The sequence below is a fragment of the Canis lupus genome, chromosome 7 (genome assembly GCF_003254725.2).
Source record: "Canis lupus dingo isolate Sandy chromosome 7, ASM325472v2, whole genome shotgun sequence".
In the NCBI taxonomy this organism is placed as follows: Eukaryota; Metazoa; Chordata; class Mammalia; order Carnivora; family Canidae; genus Canis; species Canis lupus.
This window is the reverse complement of record NC_064249.1, coordinates 22748988-22767956: the sequence shown is the minus strand read 5'-3', so window position 1 is coordinate 22767956 and position 18969 is coordinate 22748988. Positions and strand designations below refer to the sequence as shown.

Here is an 18969-nt window from a genome sequence, read left to right as displayed (position 1 = left end):
TCACTTCTCTTCCATTAAAAAATAAGATTTTATTTATTTATTTGAGAGAGAGTGAAAGCATGGGGGTGGGGAGTGTTGGAGAGGGAGAGAGAGAAGCAGACTCCCCACTGAGCAGGGAACCTGACTTGGTCCTCTATCCAGGACCCCCCGATCATAACCTGAGCCAAAGACAGATGCTTAACTGACTGAGCCACCTGGGTGCCCCAGCTTCTTCTCCAGTTTTTTGACTTCCTTCCCAATCTCCGTGATTCATAGCTTCCCACAGCCTCAGCAAGATGGTAGCTCAAACCTGCCCAGATTGGAAGAACCAGTCTGGCTGCTTAGAATGGGGGAAGAACATGTAAGTGTCAGGTTGCCTTTAGATTAAAAAAAAAAAGCAATAAATAAATAAAACATTTGAAGATATTTGATGATTTCAACAGGTAGAATAGACTCACAATCAGGAGGTTATTTTACTTAGAATTGTTAACTGTAGGAAGGCCTATTCCAGCCTGAGCTGTGGCATACCTGAATCTGAGCAGATGTGCCCAAGAGAAGCAACCCACACATGTAGTTTATCCTGGGTGCAACAAGAGCTCCCAGATTCAGAGCTGCCTTCTCCTGGGTACCATCCCAAACAGGTCAGCTGAGATGCCTGAAACTTCTTTGCATGAGATCAACTGCAAACACATAGAGAAATGGTTTTTGGAGGATTTGGCAAGAAAGAAGGATAAGGGGTAGCCTCTGACTCTTGATTTAGGTTTAGGTCATCATCTTGGTTGTGCCTACGAGTGGGCGGGGGGGGGCGGTCCACGCTCAGCAGAGAGTCTGCTTGAGATTTTCTCTCTCTCCCTCTGGTTTTCCCACCACTCACACATGTGTGCATTCTTTCTCTCTCTCTCTCTCTCACACACACACACAAATAAATATTAATTAAAGAAAAAGAAGGAAGAATAATAAAATTAAAGAAAAAGAAGGAAGAATAAGAGGGAGGGTAAGCAATCAGTTGAAGTGGAAATTATTTGTGCTTATTCTGCTCCAATTACGACTAAATCTGTAAATTGCTAAACATTTTACTTATTGGAATCAAAACTACTCTTTACCATGTTCCTTATGCTCTTGTTTCCATCCTCAAGATCAGAGAGAAATTGCAGAAGATGGTGATAAAAAGCGGAAAGTTGAGAGGAATGAGACAGCTTGCCCCAGGGTAGAGAAAAATGAGAAGGATGTGAAAAAGAGATAAAGATAAAAGAATAAAACACAAGAAGAATTGTTCTTAGAAGAAGGGACCATCCGTCTTCCCCTTTCCTCCACGCTGCTGGCTAGAATGTAGATGTGATACCTGGAGCATAAGTCACCATGTTGGGTTAGACAGAAGTGCATGTTGATATTGTGGAACAACAAGAGATGGAGAACCCAGATTCCCGATGACTGGAGAGCCCATACTTATTAGTTATTATTAATATAGTAATCACTACTAATATATTATTACTAATAATACTATATAATAGTTACTTATTATTACTATTTTGTTGACCTCTAGGTTTCATTTTCATAACAGCTAAATTAAACACATCTGTCTGTAGCCTACGGTTCTTTAGGGTTGGCTCTCCCTCACTGTTAAACAAATACTACTAAGAACAGACATACTATGCAGATGACATGGGGAAAGGAGCATGGTGGCCTAAAGGCACATGAGAGATCCAGGGGCTAGTGTTGGCATTTCTTCTGAGAGCAGAGTGTGGTAGGGGGAGGGAGAGAGCAGAGGACAACCAGCCTGAGGGGGAGGGTGTCCTTAGGGCCAGAAAAACAGCATGTGGCACAGTCACGAGAACAGGAGATGACAGACCTGGATTTTAGTCCAGCTGTGTCACTCACTAGCCCTGTGACCTTGGAAACAGTGATGTGACTTTCTCAAGACTGTTTTCTTATATACATTGGAGATAAGAATGGTTCTTGCTTTTTGGGTTTTTGTGAGGAATAAATGAGATATTGCATGTAAAGTGCTAGTATAGCGCCTGGCACAGAATAAGTGCTGCCCGCTATTACTTGAAAGTGAAGGCTGGACACCCTGAGGACACATTTCATCTAATGCCTTTCATTTTGAAGGTCTCCTGACAGGCGCTTTCTTAGGACCTCATACTGCGAAGTCCCTGTGGGAACATATAAGGCTAGAATCTAAGTTGATGGAGAAAGGGCTCTTCACTAATTAAACTAATTAGCAACTCATCATAGCAGCCTGTGAGGTTACACTGTCACGGGCATCTCTGCTCACAAGAAAAATAATAGCATCATTAGCCACAACCTGTCAGGAAAACAAGGCAGAAACTTCGGAAGCAGCAGCCACCTGCTCGTTTGTCTCATACTTTCTTTTCTTTCTCTGGAAAGAATAGCAGGTTGTGAGAAAGATGTTTTGCCTGTGGCAGCTAAGTAAGGTATGGGTGAGCCTTTGTGCGCTCCTCTGAAAAGTCATGATTATAACAATAATGACAATAACCATGTCGATAATAATACTGTTATCGGTTATCTGTTGCCATGATAATGCTCCATAACAAACACTATCCTAACAAACAAAGTGCACACAACGGCACGTGATGATATGGATGTCTTTGGCTCCCGGCTTTGTGGGGTTCAATTCATTTGATTTGGCTGATCTCTGCTAAACTAGGTCATGCTTCAGAGGTTGGCTGTGGGTCAGCTGAGTGCTTTGCTGATCCAGGTTAGATTTGCTTCCTTGCATGGGGGTTGGCTAGCATGGGTCGATCTAGAATGGCCTCAGCCAGGGTGGCTGGGATCACTCATCCTGCCTCATGGTTCCCCTCTAGCAGGATAACCTCAGCATGTTCTCGAGGCCATAGCCGAGCACCAAGAGAAGCATATCCAAGTGTGCAGATGCTTTTCAGCCTCTGCGTGGTCACCTTCACAAACACCCACTGGCCAAGCTTAAAGCCACTGCGAGAAGGCACCACAAAGACAAGAGGAGAGAGGAAAGAATTGGAGGCATGGATCGATATACAGGTGATGGTAATCCTAACAGCTATTGGGTATGTTATCTTGCTAAACTCTGTTCATAATCATCTCCTTTAATCTGCCTGCAACCCCACAAGAGAGGTACAATGATCATTCTGAGTTTGTGGATGGGGAATAGAGCCTTTGAGAAGAGAGGGCATATATTTAATAGTAGAGATACAACCTTGGACTTCATTTTCCTAACTCCAGAGCCTATGCATTTAATGTCTTCCATTCATTGCCCTGTTGAGGTAGAGCAGATTGTTTTCCTAGTAGATTTTTTTTTTCTAAAGGACCTTTCCTTATAGAATCTTCTATCTTGGTTGATAATGAGGAGACAACATATGGTAAAAATAACTGTGTGCTCGGATTGCTCCTTTGCTCTGAATGCACTTGGTGCAGATTCAGCTCTGCCCCCCATTGCTGACTCACTAGGGGCCCACTGCCCCCTCCCTCCAAAGTGGTGGACAAGTCTCAGATATTAATTAGAAGACAATGGGATCCAAATGTTATCTGTGCTGTACCACCCTGCACCTCTGTGTCCGTGCTTTGTCATTATTCTCTTAGGATTTGAGTTACTCTTGTGCTATTTCCTCAAGCATATATCTTGAGTGGTTATGTGAATATAGGAGATGCTCAATTAATTCCATACTCTGACTTAAACACCTACACACCTCCCCAGTGCAGCAGTTATTAGTGTAGAGAACTGGAACACACCTGGCACCAAATTTGGTGTTCACGCACCAAATTCTGTGTCCTCGTCCTTCTCACCATTCTTGGCTCAGTGCTTAAGAAGTCAACCTTTTCTTTTCTTTCACTTCATGTCTTTCTTTCTTTTCTCTTTTTTTTTTTTTTTGCTTGAAAAGAGAGAAGATGGTTACTTGAAGGCAGAGGATGTATGTGTGTATGTGTGCATGTGTGTGTGAGAAATGTCTGTGTCTTTTTCTGACAGAGACAAATCAGTGAATAAAAATAATTTGGGAAACACTTAAGTATGGCATTTTTCCAGGTGTGGAAGGCACAGTACTTCAGTTTCCCTGTGGGAGTAGCACCTGGGATGTTCCACTCAGGGGCTCTCTGGCTCTGAGACTCTGGCCTACACGACCCAGGATTAGCAGCCTCACCCCAGGAGCAGACATCTTCAGCCATTAGTGCTGAGGCCCCCGGGCCCCTGGCCCTGCTGCCTAGACTCGCAGTGTGACGTTCCTCTTCCCGCCTTTAACCTCAGCCATCTTCATGCCTGCCAATTCTCCCACTCCCCCCACCTCTGCGTGTTTAGCTTCCTCTGTGGCGGATGCCTTCTTCCCCCTGAGTTCCCTGTCTTGAATCCAACCAGTCAGCCCAGCCCTGCTAGATCTCTCTCTTTCCTCTGGGACCCTGGTGCTCGGAGGAAGGCTCTGCCTCAACTGTGCTACTTCATCAGAGCCACATAGGGACTTAGAGTGCTGCAGGCCTTGTTTGCATCTCATTGTCTCTCAGCCTCCCAGCCACACATTTTATCCTACTGACACACACTCTTGAGTGACACAACTCCCTTCTCCAGGTCTCCCAGCCTCCTCTCCCTCTCACTCCCTGCAGAGCTGGGGCCAGGCCTGGGGCCCACTGGCTCCCCTTCGCTTGAGCAGGGTGGCTGTCAAGTGCACCAAGCCCTTTATCATCATGGTCTTTTCCTTTAATCCTTACAACCTAGTGAGGCAGCTCCTGTTATTTTTCCCATTTTTACGGAAGTGGAAATCAAGACCCAGAGCTGAGGACACTTGTCTAAGGCGACACCAGTGAGAAACGAAGACACCAGGCTCCAGAGCCACATCTGAGTGACTCCAGAGCCCACGGCTTGATCCACTGTGTCACTACCAGATGTCTTCCTGGAAGCCAGACTGAGCTGGGTGTCCCTCTGCACAAGCTCTCATGATCACTCTTGTTGATGAGGGCAGAAACGAAACTTGTCATGCTTCTCTACTTTTTTGGATCAGCTTTTCTCCCATCTTTTCTCTGTCCATCCCTGGTGCCCCAGGCTCCCCCCCCGAAGAATGCCCACTCAGGCCATGTCTTCGCCTTGTCACTGGGCAACTGCTTAGGGTGGAGTCACCTGCACACCCTGCTGCCACCTGCACACACTGCTGCCAGCTCTTCATTCCCAGGGCTCTGGAAGGCAGACTCGTAAAAGAGGTCCCTGAGACTGGTTAGGAGAGTCTTACAGTCTGGTTTTGCTTGGCCTCACAGGCTTTTCCAGTTTGGGCTGTTTATGTGGCCTTTGCAGATTACCCCTCAAGTTTGTTCCTGAAGAGACTCCAGTCATGCCCGAAGCATTTCCCTTTCCCCTACATCTCTTGATGTAGGCCTGAGGCTCACGGAGGGAGAGTGGAATTGGGATGGGAGCTTCCCAGGTGCTAAGTCAGGCCCGGTGTTTCATGCTGGATAAGTCAGCCCCTTGACACACTTTCAGTTCAGATGCCCGCAGTGACTGGCGACGAGAGCCATGCTGACAGCAGAGCTTAGGTGCCCAAGAGCTGTGCCAGTCTCCTCATCTGACTGCCTCCATTGATAAGGAGTGGGGGGCACAGGTCCTAGCCAGGGAGCGGGTGGTGGGGGTGCAGAAACTCGGGTCATGGTGGCCTGACTCAGTGGGGACCACTGATGCTGCACCCTCAGCACAGCAGATTCCTCACACACGGCCTCTGTTTGCATCAGTTTTACAAACATTTACCAAGACCCGTATTCTGTTGTGCAAGCTGTGCTAGGCTGTGGGCCCAAAGGGCTGGTTAAGAAGAAGTCTGGGAACTTAAGCAGCTCATAGTCTGAGGTGGAGGGAGGACATACGGGGCGGGGAGGAATGTTCTGGGTGCACATTGCACTGCTAGATTGGAGAATCAAGATGGCTTTTGCATTTTCAAAATGCTGTAGGTTTGGTGGTAGGACTTCTAAACCTTTGCTGTTTGCCTAAACTTGCTCAAACACACATGTCATAGAATGAAGACTTTGATCGGAATAGTTTTCATTTCCTTAATTAAGATGAATTGACCATTTTGGGGAAGGTGGACATATGTGATGTTTATCTTTAATTAAATTTAATTTAAATATATATATATAAAAAGCTGAGTACATGTGGATTATTCCCAGCAGACTCTGGCATGTGTCGGACACCTGGTCAGGAGCTTTGTGCACTCAGAAGGGGTGCTGCTGTTCTGATGAAGCAGCCTTCCCTGTAGTCCAGCAGAGGTTTCTTTGGATACTGATCTCCTGACCTTCATTCCACTGTGACTTCACTTAGGTTTTGCTCCAGACTTAGGAGAACTCATGCTGGACAGGCAGTTACAGAACATTTTGGTGGTGGCATGCTTAAAATTTTTTTTCAGCTTTATTGAGGCATAATTAACAAAAATGGTATATATTTAGGGTTCGTGTGATGATTTGATATACATCATGATATGCTTAACAATCAATGAACACATTCATTACCTCACATAGTACCTTTCTTTTTCTTTTAAAGACACATTTATTCAGTGTCATGATCAGACTATCACATTTAGCAATCAACAGCATGGGTGCAAAAAAAGAAAATCTACATTAAAACCTTTTGTTGGAATGCTTTACACTTTCCACAGAACAGAAACTAAAATAACCTGTTATACAATTAGTGACAAATACAGTCCTTGAGTTTTTTGCCCATTCACATGAGTATAGTCTAAAACATATCTTCTTTGTAGCAGTGAGGCCCTGCCACCACTGTGCTTCGTTGAGTTCTCAAAGCTGTTGTAACCTGTAGCTTCCCTGTCACTTCTCTGGCTCTCCTCTCCTGCTAAGCTTTGTTTCCTGGCAGTAATTAAAACCTTCTGCTACTGCCATAGCTGCTGCTTCTGTTGGAACTGCCATAGCCACCTTGGTTTCATGGTTTGACAAAGTATTGGCTCCCACCACTATAGGGGCCAGAGCTTCTGCCTCCCAAATTTCCTCCTTTCATGGGTCCAAAATTTGAGGGTTGTTGTAATTGCCAAAAATCGTTATAGCTTCTGCCACCTCTAAAGTTGCTTCCGCCACCACTGCCATAGCCGCCTCCACCTCCTCCATTGGTATAGCTGTCATAGGGGCCACTCCCGCCATAGCCACTGCCCTGGTTTCCATAATCCTGTCCACCACTTCCATAGCCTCTGCTTCCTCCAGAATAACCAGGACTGCCTCCTCCATAACCACCATCATTACCAAATCCGTTATAGCCATCCCCACTGCCACAGTATCCACCACCACCTTGACTGCCACTGAAGCCACCTCAACCACTGAAGTTCCCTCCACGACCAAAGTTGTCATTCCCACCAAAACCACCTCCATGACCACCATCAAAGTTTCCAGAACCACTTTGGCCTCTTTGGCTGGATGAAGCACTAGCCATCTCTTGCTTTGATAGGCTATCCTTACTTCACAGTTGTGGCCATTCACAATATGGTATTTTTATTTATTTATTTATTTATTTATTTATTATTTATTTATTTATTTATTTAATTTTTTAAAAAGATTTATTTATTTATGATAGAGAGAGAGAGAGAGAGGCAGAGACACAGGAGGAGGAAGAAGCAGGCTCCATGCTGGGAGCCCGATGCGGGACTCGATCCTGGGACTCCAGGATCGCGCCCTGGGCCAAAGGCAGGCGCCAAACCGCTGCGCCACCCAGGGATCCCACATAGTACCTTTTTAAAAAAGATTTATGTATAAGAGAGAGAGATTGGGAGAGCAGGGGTGGAGGTTGGAAGGGCATAGTGAGAGGGAGGAGAGAATCCTAAGCAGACTCTGCACCAAGTGTGGAGGAAAACTCAGGACTGGATCTCATGACCCTGAGATCACAACCTGAGCCGAAACCAAGAGTCAGACACTTAACTGACTGAGCCATCCAGGCACCCTATATCTTTCTTTTTTCTTTTTTAAAGATATTATTTATTTATTCATGATAGACATAAAAAGAGAGAGAGGCAGAGACACAGGCAGAGGGAGAAGCAGGCTCCATGCTGGGAGCCCGACACGGGACTCCATCCCGGGACTCCAGGATTGTGCCCTGGGCCAAAGGCAGGTGCTAAACCGCTGAGCCACCCAGGGATCCCTCCTTTCTTTTTTCTTTAATGGTCAACTTACTTACCATCTGTTCTTTTAGTAAATTTCAAGCCATAATACAATATTATCAGCTATAGTCAGAATGTTGTATATTAGATCCCCAGAACTTATTCATCTTATAACTGGAAGTTTGTACCCTTTGATGAATGTCTTCTTGTTTCTTCTACCCCCAATTCCTGGCAGCTGCTGCTCCACTCTCTGGTTCTATGAGTGTGATGTTTTTAGATTACACATATAAATTAAAATTATACAGTATTTGTCTTTCTCTGACTTTTTTCACCTAGCATAATGTTTTCCAGGTTTATTCATGTTGTTGCAAATGACAGGATTTCTTTCTCTTTCATGGCTGAATAATACTCCATTGTGTATATAAATCACATCTTCTTTATCCATCCATCTATCTATGGACACTTGGGCTGCTTCCGTATCTTGGCTACTATGAACAATGCTGCAATGAACATGGTAGAGCAGATGCCTCTTTGAGGTAACTGATTTCATTATCTTTGAGTAAGTACCCAGAAGGGGGATTGCTGGATCACAGGATAGTTCTATTTTTAATTTTTTAGGAACCTCCACAGTGTTTTCCAGAGTGGCTGCACCAGTTTGTCCTCCCACCAAAAATGTACGAGGTTCCCTTTTCTCGTTATCTTCACCAGCACTCATTGCCTGTCTTTTTGATAATAGCCACCCTAAGAGGTGTGAGGTGTGAGATATCTCACTGTGGTTTTGTGCTTGTTTGTTTTTACTACTAAGCCGTGTGAGTTATTTACATATTTGGATATTAACCCCTTATCAGATATAGTTTGCAAAAATTATCTCCTATTCTGTAGGTTATCTTTTCATTTTGTTGTTTCCTTTCTTGTATCTGGCTATGGTTTTCTTTCAAGTCTGGACTTGGCTAGCCTAATGATGGAAGGAGACATGAGGAACAGGTAGTTCAAATAGATTTTTTTTAAATTGAATCTTTGAGAGGTGTGGGTACTATTTCAACCTCTGCATGCCCTTTCTGGTCTTACTATGTTGGGAAGGGCTCCAGGCTCTTCAGCAGTGAGAGGAGGAGAGGGAGGGACCATTTGCTTCTCTCTAGGAATTTCTTTTCCCCAGTGATCAACATTTCTCAAGGTTTCTCAGTTGAGCTTGGTGGAGTTTTTTTTTTTTTTTTTAACCTCTGGAAATACATAGATAATAAGACGCAGGTACACCCTAGATTTCCTTGCATGGTCATTAAAGAGAAAGTTCTAAAACCATGGGTAAACGGTAGGACTTAGCAATAAATATTATCCTGGAGGCTTGAATAAAGTGAGTGGGGCATTGTGTACACAGCATTCTCCCTAGAAATGCCCTTCACTTCACTAGGAAAATTCCTAGTCTTCATATATGACTCTATTCAAAGATCACCCCCTCTGTGAAATCCTATTGATTACTGCATGAGCCATTGGTTACTTTATCCTTGTTGTCTGGTAGCACTTCATTCAGATTTCCACGATAGTGCTTAGAGGCACACCATACAATTTGTTCATGTTCGGGAATTTCTCACAAGTCTATGAGGCAATACAGGACAGGGCTTGGATCTTATGGTCACTGTGTCCCCAGGGTCTAGCGTGATGGCTGGCACGTAGAATGTTTCCCAGAAGATGAGGTAAAGCCAAAATGACGGAACTGCTTCTTTCCTGAAGACATAGTTGACAGGGAAAGATGAGGCCAATCTGTTGAGTTAAAATGAGGCTCTTAACCATATGGCCAGATATACTGACCTACTCAGTTCAACCCAAGAAAAGTCACAACTCAGACCCTCCACGGGTGGAATGTGTAGGTGGCATTATGTGAAACACATTTTTCCAGAGATCCCCTGCATCCCCACCATGGCTTCTGAGATCTTACTGCTTTAGCCCAAGAACTGCTCAGAGCCAGCGATGGCCTCGGCCTCTGTAACTAACATTTTCCAGTGATAATTTGAGGCACATTATGTGGCACTGGGGGACCAAGGACCAGAATCCACGATTTGAGTTTCAAGATTCACAATCCTGGACATTGTTTTCTATTTTATTTATTTTTAAGTAGAGGGGAATCGAGTAGACTGCTACTTGAGCAAGGAGAAGCTTGCTATGTGATATTTAGAAAAGTGATCATTTGGTAGAATGTGTTTTGTACATCTTTGTGTGTACATAAGGCACACACAGTTCGAACCACTACTGAGGAATATGTACTTCAGCTTTCTCACCAAATACCACATGAAATGCAGTTAGAAGCCCCCACATGGCTATTCTCCTTTGTGGATCCTGGCACTATGTTACCAGCAAATACATATATAAGATTCAACCAGATTTGTTTGCATCATGTTTTGGCCCTGGTTTAGGAGTGGTTCTCCATGGGGGAAGTGCTGCCCCCTAGGGACATTTTGGGGAAATAGTGAGGGTGTCTTTGCTGCCACAGTGATTGGGGGTTGCTGTTGGCATTCAGTGGACTAAGGATGTTAGACTTCTCTGTAGTGCATGGATACCTCCACAAAATGAATCCTCATCCTGCTTGACTCTTGAATTCTGGCTGAACATTCACATAGACGAAAAACCCATTTATAATGATCCAAGTCTAGAAGTTAACTTTATTTTAAACCAAACGCTTAATCACAGAAGTATTTTTGTGTGTGTATGTGCGCTTTAAATATACTTTTCCATGGATGCAACTTCCATATTATCGAAGAAAGATTGCCTTCTGATTTGTTTGCAAATTTTACCAAGGGCTGTTCCCCATTTTGGAAACATGCCATTGATGGCAATGTTGCTCACAGTATTTGAGCTACTAATATACATGTGGCTATCCCTCTGCATTTGGAGCTGTAGCAGTCATGCCAACTCCATGAACTTGTACTCATATACTTTGATAGCCCTGATTTCAAAATGTCAATATAAAGAAAAATCCCTGTAATGTCTGTTGAGTATTTTGTTATTTCTCTTAAATCCATACTTATTCATGAGAAGTAGCTTCAAGCATTTGATTATTTCATTTATCTTCTATTGTAATTATGTCAGAAATATATGTTGAAATGATACCTTATTTTCTGTTTTTATATTATAGATAGAGCATTAACTTTTTTATAATTAGGGAAGTTGGGTTTGAGTTTTCAGTACAAAATATTTACTAAGAAAATGAGATCTATAGGACTGGCAGGATTGAGAATGACAGATCTGGACAAATGAGGAGTGATGAGGACTCAGGAAAGGCTGATCCTTTGAGTATAGTAAAAAGTGACATCCAAATAGATCTTTGGGAGTGATTAAAAATTTAAATCAGAAACTTGTAGGGGAGGACATTGGAAGGAGTTGACTTCTTTAGTAATGCTAATGTTTTTTAAGCACTTAGTCTGTGCTGGATAGATTGCTGAGAAATGTGCCTTATTATGGTCTCTCATCTGGAATGTAGGCATGCTGTTATCCTCACTGGTGGCCATGGAGCAGAGCCCAGATTGGAATCCATGTTTGTCACCTACAGAGCCTATCCTCTTAACTATACCACATTAGTTAGAGTTTGACCTGCAGGAAAGAAACTTGAACTTTTCTTGGCACCTACGGGACAGGGGGATCTTTGTTGAATGACTGGGGGGTGGGAGTGGGCTGGTGAGTGAAGGTTCTCAAACTGCCTTGGTTTGCATTTCTGCCTCCAGTTGTGGCTGTGATCTCTGGAAAGGCTGGGCTGGGTGGGCATTTAGGAAGGGTATAGATCCTCTTCCAAAGGCCTGCTCCCTTTCTTGAAGACATCTGGGGAGCATATTCATTTTGAAATATTTACACATGGACCACATTTCAGCAATTAAATAACACGAGTACCATTCAGAATTTAGAATCTGGCCTAAAACCTGGAGTTCTGTATCAGAGCTGACCTTAACACAGGAAATACATATCTGTGATGGTTAATAGACCATCAACTAATAGCTGTTATTGTGTTAAAAGTTTGTATTAGTTATAATAAATAGACAACCCAACATTTATCTATCTTGCATGATTCCTCCCAGATGGAGTTAATGACTTGGAGAAGTGACTAGCTTTCCATTAATAACTGGTTTGTGATGTGTCCCTTAGGTTTCATTGGGGACGTGATGGATCTGGGGTGCATGGATAGTGAGAACAGGAGTCCATGGGGATCTGTGGAAGGTACCTTAGCAGTGGTGGAAGCAGAGCCTGCACCTGCCTACTGCTGTCAGTGGAGGCCACATTTCTTGGAGGCACTGGACTCTCAACCAGGGGAGACTTTAGGAAAAGACCTAAGGAAGATCTGTCCTCTACTCCAGAGAAACCACTGGGATGTCCTCATTAGAAAAGTCTGGTATTGTGCTGGGAGTCAAATTGTCATCCGTTCTAAAAGGCTGTGCAGAATAGTGATTTAAGAGCATGGCCTGTAGGGATAGGCAGTTGTTTTCAAGGTGAATAAGCTCAGATAAGTTTCTTGAACTCTCTCTGCCTTGGTTTTCCCATCTAAAAATGGGGATTGTGGTGAAGCTATCTCAGAGGTTACTTGCTAGATTAAATGAGATAGTTTATGTACATGGCTTAGTTTACATTGACTGGTAGATGCTACATTTAGCACATAGTATGTGCTTAATATATGTTAACTGCTATTATTATCCTTCATTTGAAAATGGGGATAATAAAAGGACCTACCTCACAGAACTGTTGTGAGGATTTAATCTAATATATATATTTACAAATATATATAAAGTAACCAGAACAGTGCCTGCCATACTGTAAGCAATAAATGTTAGTTGTTATTGTTGATAATGTTATTAGTACCATCTTGAGGGAATTACCATATTTTAGGATTGTAGCACAGTAGCAAATTTAAAAACTGCTCTGATTTAAATATTTTCATTAATGCTATATATTCTGATATTTGATTTGCTAAACATATAACAGTGGTACATTGTATAGGACACTTTTGTCACTATAATAACAGAGCTCAAAAACTCCCCTGTTGCTGCATATCAGTGTTATAGTAGAGTTATATTTGAATATATGACTTTCTTTAAGGATTAAAATAAATATTGTGGGTGTCCACTGCTAATGTATGCCTAAGTGTCTGAGATATTTATAGGAAGATATTTAACCAGCACTGGCTGGTTATTTTTTTATTTTTAATTTTGTTAAATTTTAAAAATTATTTTTTAAAAGATTTATTTATTGAGAGAGAGTACGGGCTAGCCCAAGTTGGGGGAGGGGCAGTCAGACTGAATCTTCTAGCAGACTCTCTTGCTGAGCACAGAATCAGATGTGGGGCTTAATCCCACAATCCCAAGATCATGACCTGAGCTGAAACCGAGAGTCAGACATTTAACCAATTGAACCACCCAGGTGTCCCCCACTTTTTTCTTTAACAATTACAAACAATTTTCTAAACAATTAGAAGAGTGTTGGGCTGGAAATTAGAGTATCTCTAGTGTGACCTCTAAGAAAGCTCAGAGGTCTTCTATTCTGATCTCCCCATTTTATGGACAGCTCTGAGAAGCTCATTAACTTGCCCAAGGTGTGGCAGTTATCGAATGGCAGAGCAGGGGCTTGGATATTGGCCAATGCTCATGTGGCAGTTGGTTATTTGGTGTGTGGGGGTCATCTGGGTTGATGGAGCTGGGACCAGAAGCCAGCTCTGCTCTGCTCAGTCTGCTTCCACAGGTGCCCTGAGGGGCTGGGTGAGCCGATCAGTGGAGAGTTTAGGTACAGAGCGGCCCCAATCCCCGACCAAGCAGTCACACACTCCTTTGGTCTTTGGACACCTGCAGGATGTAGATAGAAGAACACTATATTCAGAATCAAAAGACCCTGGCCTTACCTCTGGCTCCAATTTTCTCTCTACCCACTACCTCTGGTTTACAGAGGTATAATTTATGTACAGTTACCTTTTTCAGTCCACACTGCTTTGAGTTTTGACAAATGCATAGTCATGCATCATCACCATGATCAAGGTAAAGAACAGCCTCATCACCCCAGGATCCCTTTGTGCTTTCTGTATTCACTTTTTCTCCCCCAATTACCAGCTTCTGACCCCCACTGATCTGTTCTGTCATTTTGCCTTTTCCAGACTGTCATATAAATGGTGTCATTCAGGATGTGGCCTTTTGAGTTTGGTTTCTTCCACTTCAGCATAATACATTGAAGATTTGTTCTGGCTGCAGTCTTAGTGTCTGTAGGCCCTTCGGTAAGTTGTTTAGCTTTTAGCCTCAGGGTGTTAATCTGTAAAATGGACTCAACACTTGCCTTGCATTTGTATGTTATAGACAGGAAGAAAGAATACACACAGATGTGCATTAGCTCAAAGGAGAAGCAAGTTATATAGTCTTCTTGTTATGCTTGTTATGAGATTGTCTTTTGAACAGACTCCAGTTGGAAAGGCAATGATGATTGGAGCATAAACCCTGTAGAGCTTCTTTGCCCCTGATGAGCAAAGCAAGATCTAGCATCACTGTGAAACTCTCCTCAGCCAAAGGGCTCCGCAAGCTGGTCCCAAGGCTCGAAATGTTACAAGAAACACTTTCCCAATAGGGACTGTCAACAAGGGAAATAGATCTCTGACATGTCGCTTCTACCAAGGGGTGGGGAAACCTAACCTATGGATGAAATGCTTTGATGTATATAGGTGAAAGGCACTCTGCAAAACACTACCATCAACATTGATAATGTATAATAGAATAGTGTTGTGGGGAAAAAAAATGATTATCTAACACAGAGAACCAAACAGTTTGACAAAAAGATAGGGCCTCTCTTGGCTCAGAACACCCAGGAAGGAGTTGGAAGTGCAAATTTGTGTTTCCTTCTGAGTGCTGTATGATTCTGAGTTACAGAACACATATGATCAACGTATATTGCCTGGATGTGGATCAGGAGAGGCCAGTCTTTGATATCATCCTCCCATCCAACTGGCATGTGGATACCAAGACAGCAAGACACAGGTGCATGCTTGCAGAGGAGGGAAAACCCGGACTGGGATTCAGGAGAACTGGATACTGTGTCTAGCCCTGTTGTTATTTGTGTGACTTCTCTCTTGTTTCCTACCCATAAAAGAGGGGGCTGTAGTAGGTCACCCTGAAGGCATCTCAAAGGACCCCAGGAATGATAGAGCCACTGACTCCCAGCTCTGAGCACCGGATCAAGGGGCACAGAAAGCAACAGCCCTGAGCCTTCGAGTGAAATCCTTCAGAGAAGCTCACTCTTTCCAGCACTAGCTGAATAAGATTCCAATAAACATATTGCTGAAATGTTTGTTTCCGGGTGTCATTTTAGACTGCAAGTAGCGAAAACAGATCCGGCTCCTATATATAGATACTGCATTTGGTTGTGTTCTGGGAGGCTTTTATTACTACACTCCCTGGCTGGCTCCCAGCTGAGCTTTTCCCTCAAGGGATCAGATTTTGGAATCAGAAAGTCAGAGAGGATCATTGACCATATTAAGGGGTCCCTCTCCCAGCCCCTATCTCTCTCTCTCTCTCTCTCTCTCTCTCTCTCCCCCCTCTAGTGCTCTATACTGCAGGTGGATGCCAACATGGACTGGCTCCTCCCTGTGCTCCAAGACTCTTAATAATAATAATGACAATGCTAATGGAAACTGACCAGCCCCACTATGGCAGCAAGTACAAGCGGAACAGCCTGCCGTCCTGGGCTTAAGGGAAACATAGTATAATTTGGGTTGAGACAAAGAGCAGATGGTCACAAACAGCCTAGTCTTTAGAGGAGTCAGGGCCCTCTGTGGACAGGAGCAAAGAAAGGGGCCACTAAGTATTAAGGGTGGGTTTTTTTTTTTGGGCAGGGTGAAGGAAGGGTGATAGGTGTTGAATTTTCCTGGAGAGAATTCTCCAGGGGAAGATAATACTGGAAACAAAAAGTGGATGAAGGGAAGTGGAGGTGGGTGTTGGAGGAAGGATGTAGGCAGGGAAGGAGGAGGAAATGGGGCTTCACTTAAAGAGACAATGTTGAACCCTGGCAATCTGCTTTTCTAGAACGTGTCTGATCACTGGAGTGAGCCCCTCCTTTGTTTTCTGTGCAGAAAACCCAAGCCCTGCCTTGTTTTGCAATGGCTCTCCTCACCTGCCCCTCTGGTTTCCCTGTATTTAACCATCATGGATCTGCCTGCCTTCCGGTCTCCATATTTTCTGTGCCTCACCACCTCTTCCTTGTTTTTCCTTCCTCTCGGTCTCATTCTTCCCTCCTCTCTTCCCCGCTTTTCTTCTTCAGTCCTTCCTCCTTCCAGACTCTTCTCTCTTCCCCTCGCCCCCACCCCTCCTCCTTCCATTTCACTCCTTCCCTCTTCAACCCTCCCCTCCCCCTCCCTCCCCTTTCCCTCCTCTTTCCTGCCTGCTGTCCCTTCCCTTCCTGCTCTTTTCCCCTCGCCCCTCTGTCCCTCTCCCCTTCTCGCCCTCTCTCCGGTCCCCAGGTCCCCATCCCCTGCCCCTCTCCCTTCTCCTGCCTCCTTCCCCGTCCCTCCCTCCCCGTCCCTGTTTATCTCTTAAGCTCCAATTTCTCGCCTTATAGATTTACCTGCAGCACCAGACACCGCTCCTCTTGCAAAAACTGTTTAAGAAATCCATATCCTCTCCCTTCATTGCTTGGGCATTTCAGAAATGATATTCCTCCCCCAGCTACCCCCGTCAAAATAAAATAAATTCAGCCAGCTCCTGCTGTGTGTCCTTAAATCCATTCCCTCTGGCTTCGCTGGTTTGAAAGCCTGTACCCTAGAAGGGGCCTCCTGCATTTGCTGGCAACCCTGCTCGAGTCTGATCGCCACAGATAGTGCTTTGGAGTGAAAAAAAGGGGGAAAAACCCTCTCGTTGGAGATTTCAAAACAGAGTCTACCAGCTTTCCAGTCTGTGCACTTGCGGAGTGGCAGGACTTGGAGAAGAGGCGTTGGGGGCTTGGGGCGCCGGTGTTTGTCCTAAACAAACAAGCCACAAAATTCATGTATATATAAATGTGCGTTGCCTTTGGCACGTGTGGTGTCTCCCTCCCTGGCATCCAGGGTGGGTGCTGTGCACGTCTGACTTCTCTCACACTTTGGCTGGGGTGTGATGTGCAAGTGTGTGTGATGGAATTGAGGAGGGGGCTGCTGTGGTTTTTATCTGATCCACTTGACAGATTACTTGAATCCAGCCCACCTTTCCGCACATGTCAAACAGATGGGATCATTGTTACAAGCCTTGAGAGAGCCGTGGCTGAGCGGTGGGTAAGGCAGGGAGGGGGAGAGGGGAGGGGGGCGGAGGGGAGGGGGGCACCTTCTAGTAGCTTTGTGTTTTCACACGTTGGAACTGACAGGAGCCCTTCTTCTCCGTGGGGAGGGTGCTTTGGGGGGCCTGGGGCTGATGGAGGGGGGATGGAAAGGAGAGCGAGAGGTGGGGTGTTGGTGGGCAGGGTTATGATGTCACAGCAAAAGTTACAACAGGAGGAAAACACAGAAATGGTTCAACATTTTTTTTTTTTAAACTTTGGACTGCCAAGAGCTGAAGGAGAGTGGTGAGCAAAGGAATGAAGGGGAGAGAGAGAAACTAAACTGGAAGCTTGAGTTTTGTATAGCTTCTTGAAACCTTATGAATGGATTACTAGCAGCTGAGAGCCAGGACAGCCCTATAGGGACTACAAGATCATTCACACATTAACAGGGGCAGAAAAGCAGGCGGAATCCTTCCTTGCTGTGTAATCCCTCCTTCCTGAAATGAATGGTATGGAACCTTTTTCTGAGGGTCATGGGGGTGGCATGAAGGAGGGGGAAGTTTTCTTCTTTCCTTACCTGAGTATCTTTTCTTCATTTACACTAAGGTTCCTCTCTTTCCTTCTGGTCTTTCCTGCTGTTTCTCTCTCTCTCTCTTTCTGTCTCTCTCTCTGCCCCCCCTCCCTTTTTCTTCCCTTCTCCCTGCCCCCCCTTCTCTGTCTTTTCTACCTCTCCCTCTACTCCCTTCCAAAGCCTCAAACTCTTTTGAGCTGCTTCAGAGGGGAGAAAAAAAAAGAAAAAGAAAGGACTAAGTCAGAAGGAGTGAAGGGAGATAAGAAAACAAGGGAAGAGGACAGTCTAGGATCGAGGGCTTTTCTGTTTAGTAATGTCCACGTGCCTGAATCGATCTCCTCTTTGGGGACTTGCTTTGAGGCTCCAGTGGATGCTGCAGAGGGAAGCTGGGCATGCCAGGGAGTGGGTGATTAGGGCACAGTATGTCAGAAGCAGACCAGTCAGGGCTGGAGGAGTTGAGAAGACGAGGGGAAGTCTCGAGGCACAAGGGGCACTGCGATCTCACTCCAGAGTATGTGGGCTGCATGTTTTAGGTGTGGGCAGCACAAGCAGGGATTTTAGAACCGTGAGTAATTTTTCCTAGTAAGGAAGGACCCAATGTATTTCTCTACCTGTTTTATGTGCCCACCTGTGGTCAAACATCCTCACCTGTGTCGAGAATTCAGAAGCATGCTCTCTGTGTGTGCATACGTTCGTGAGTGTATGTACACGTCCGTGTGTTCAGGGGGTGGGACTCAGACATAGCCTGCCTCTGGGCAAACATTGCAGAGGCTGGAGTCATGTTATTTACTTCCCCATCTTCTCCATTCATTTCAAATCAATTGAAAAAATCATTGCTTGTGTCTAGCTGTTCACTTTTGTAAACTACTTATTTTGAGCATCTCATTTGTTTATTTGCTCACTCAGCATATGGTGACTTTTAGTAACTTCCGAGTGAGAAACTTCAGAGTGAATAAAAGAGACTGTGTAGTGCGAATTCATAGCATTCCCACATAATGCTTCTTAAGGCGGGCTAATTGATTTTTCCTTTCTCCCAATGTCCAGTGTAAAGTGAATTTGAGGTATTGTTCTTTTGAATCCCAAATGATTGAAAGAGGGGGGAAATACAGGAGGCTTGTGGCAAAACAA

At 44.5% G+C, this 18969-nt stretch overlaps 1 protein-coding gene across 1 annotated transcript in view; it reads left to right on the top strand.

Moving 5' to 3' along the window:
• Window positions 1-17557: 17557 nt before the first annotated feature.
• The window catches only part of PAPPA2 (pappalysin 2), a 268840-nt gene continuing 267428 nt past the window's right edge, over window positions 17558-18969 (top strand). Inside the window, exon 1 of the mRNA XM_025430216.3 lies at window positions 17558-17779. The gene's annotated coding sequence lies outside the window, so the exon portion shown is untranslated. The remainder of the gene's footprint in view (window positions 17780-18969) is intronic.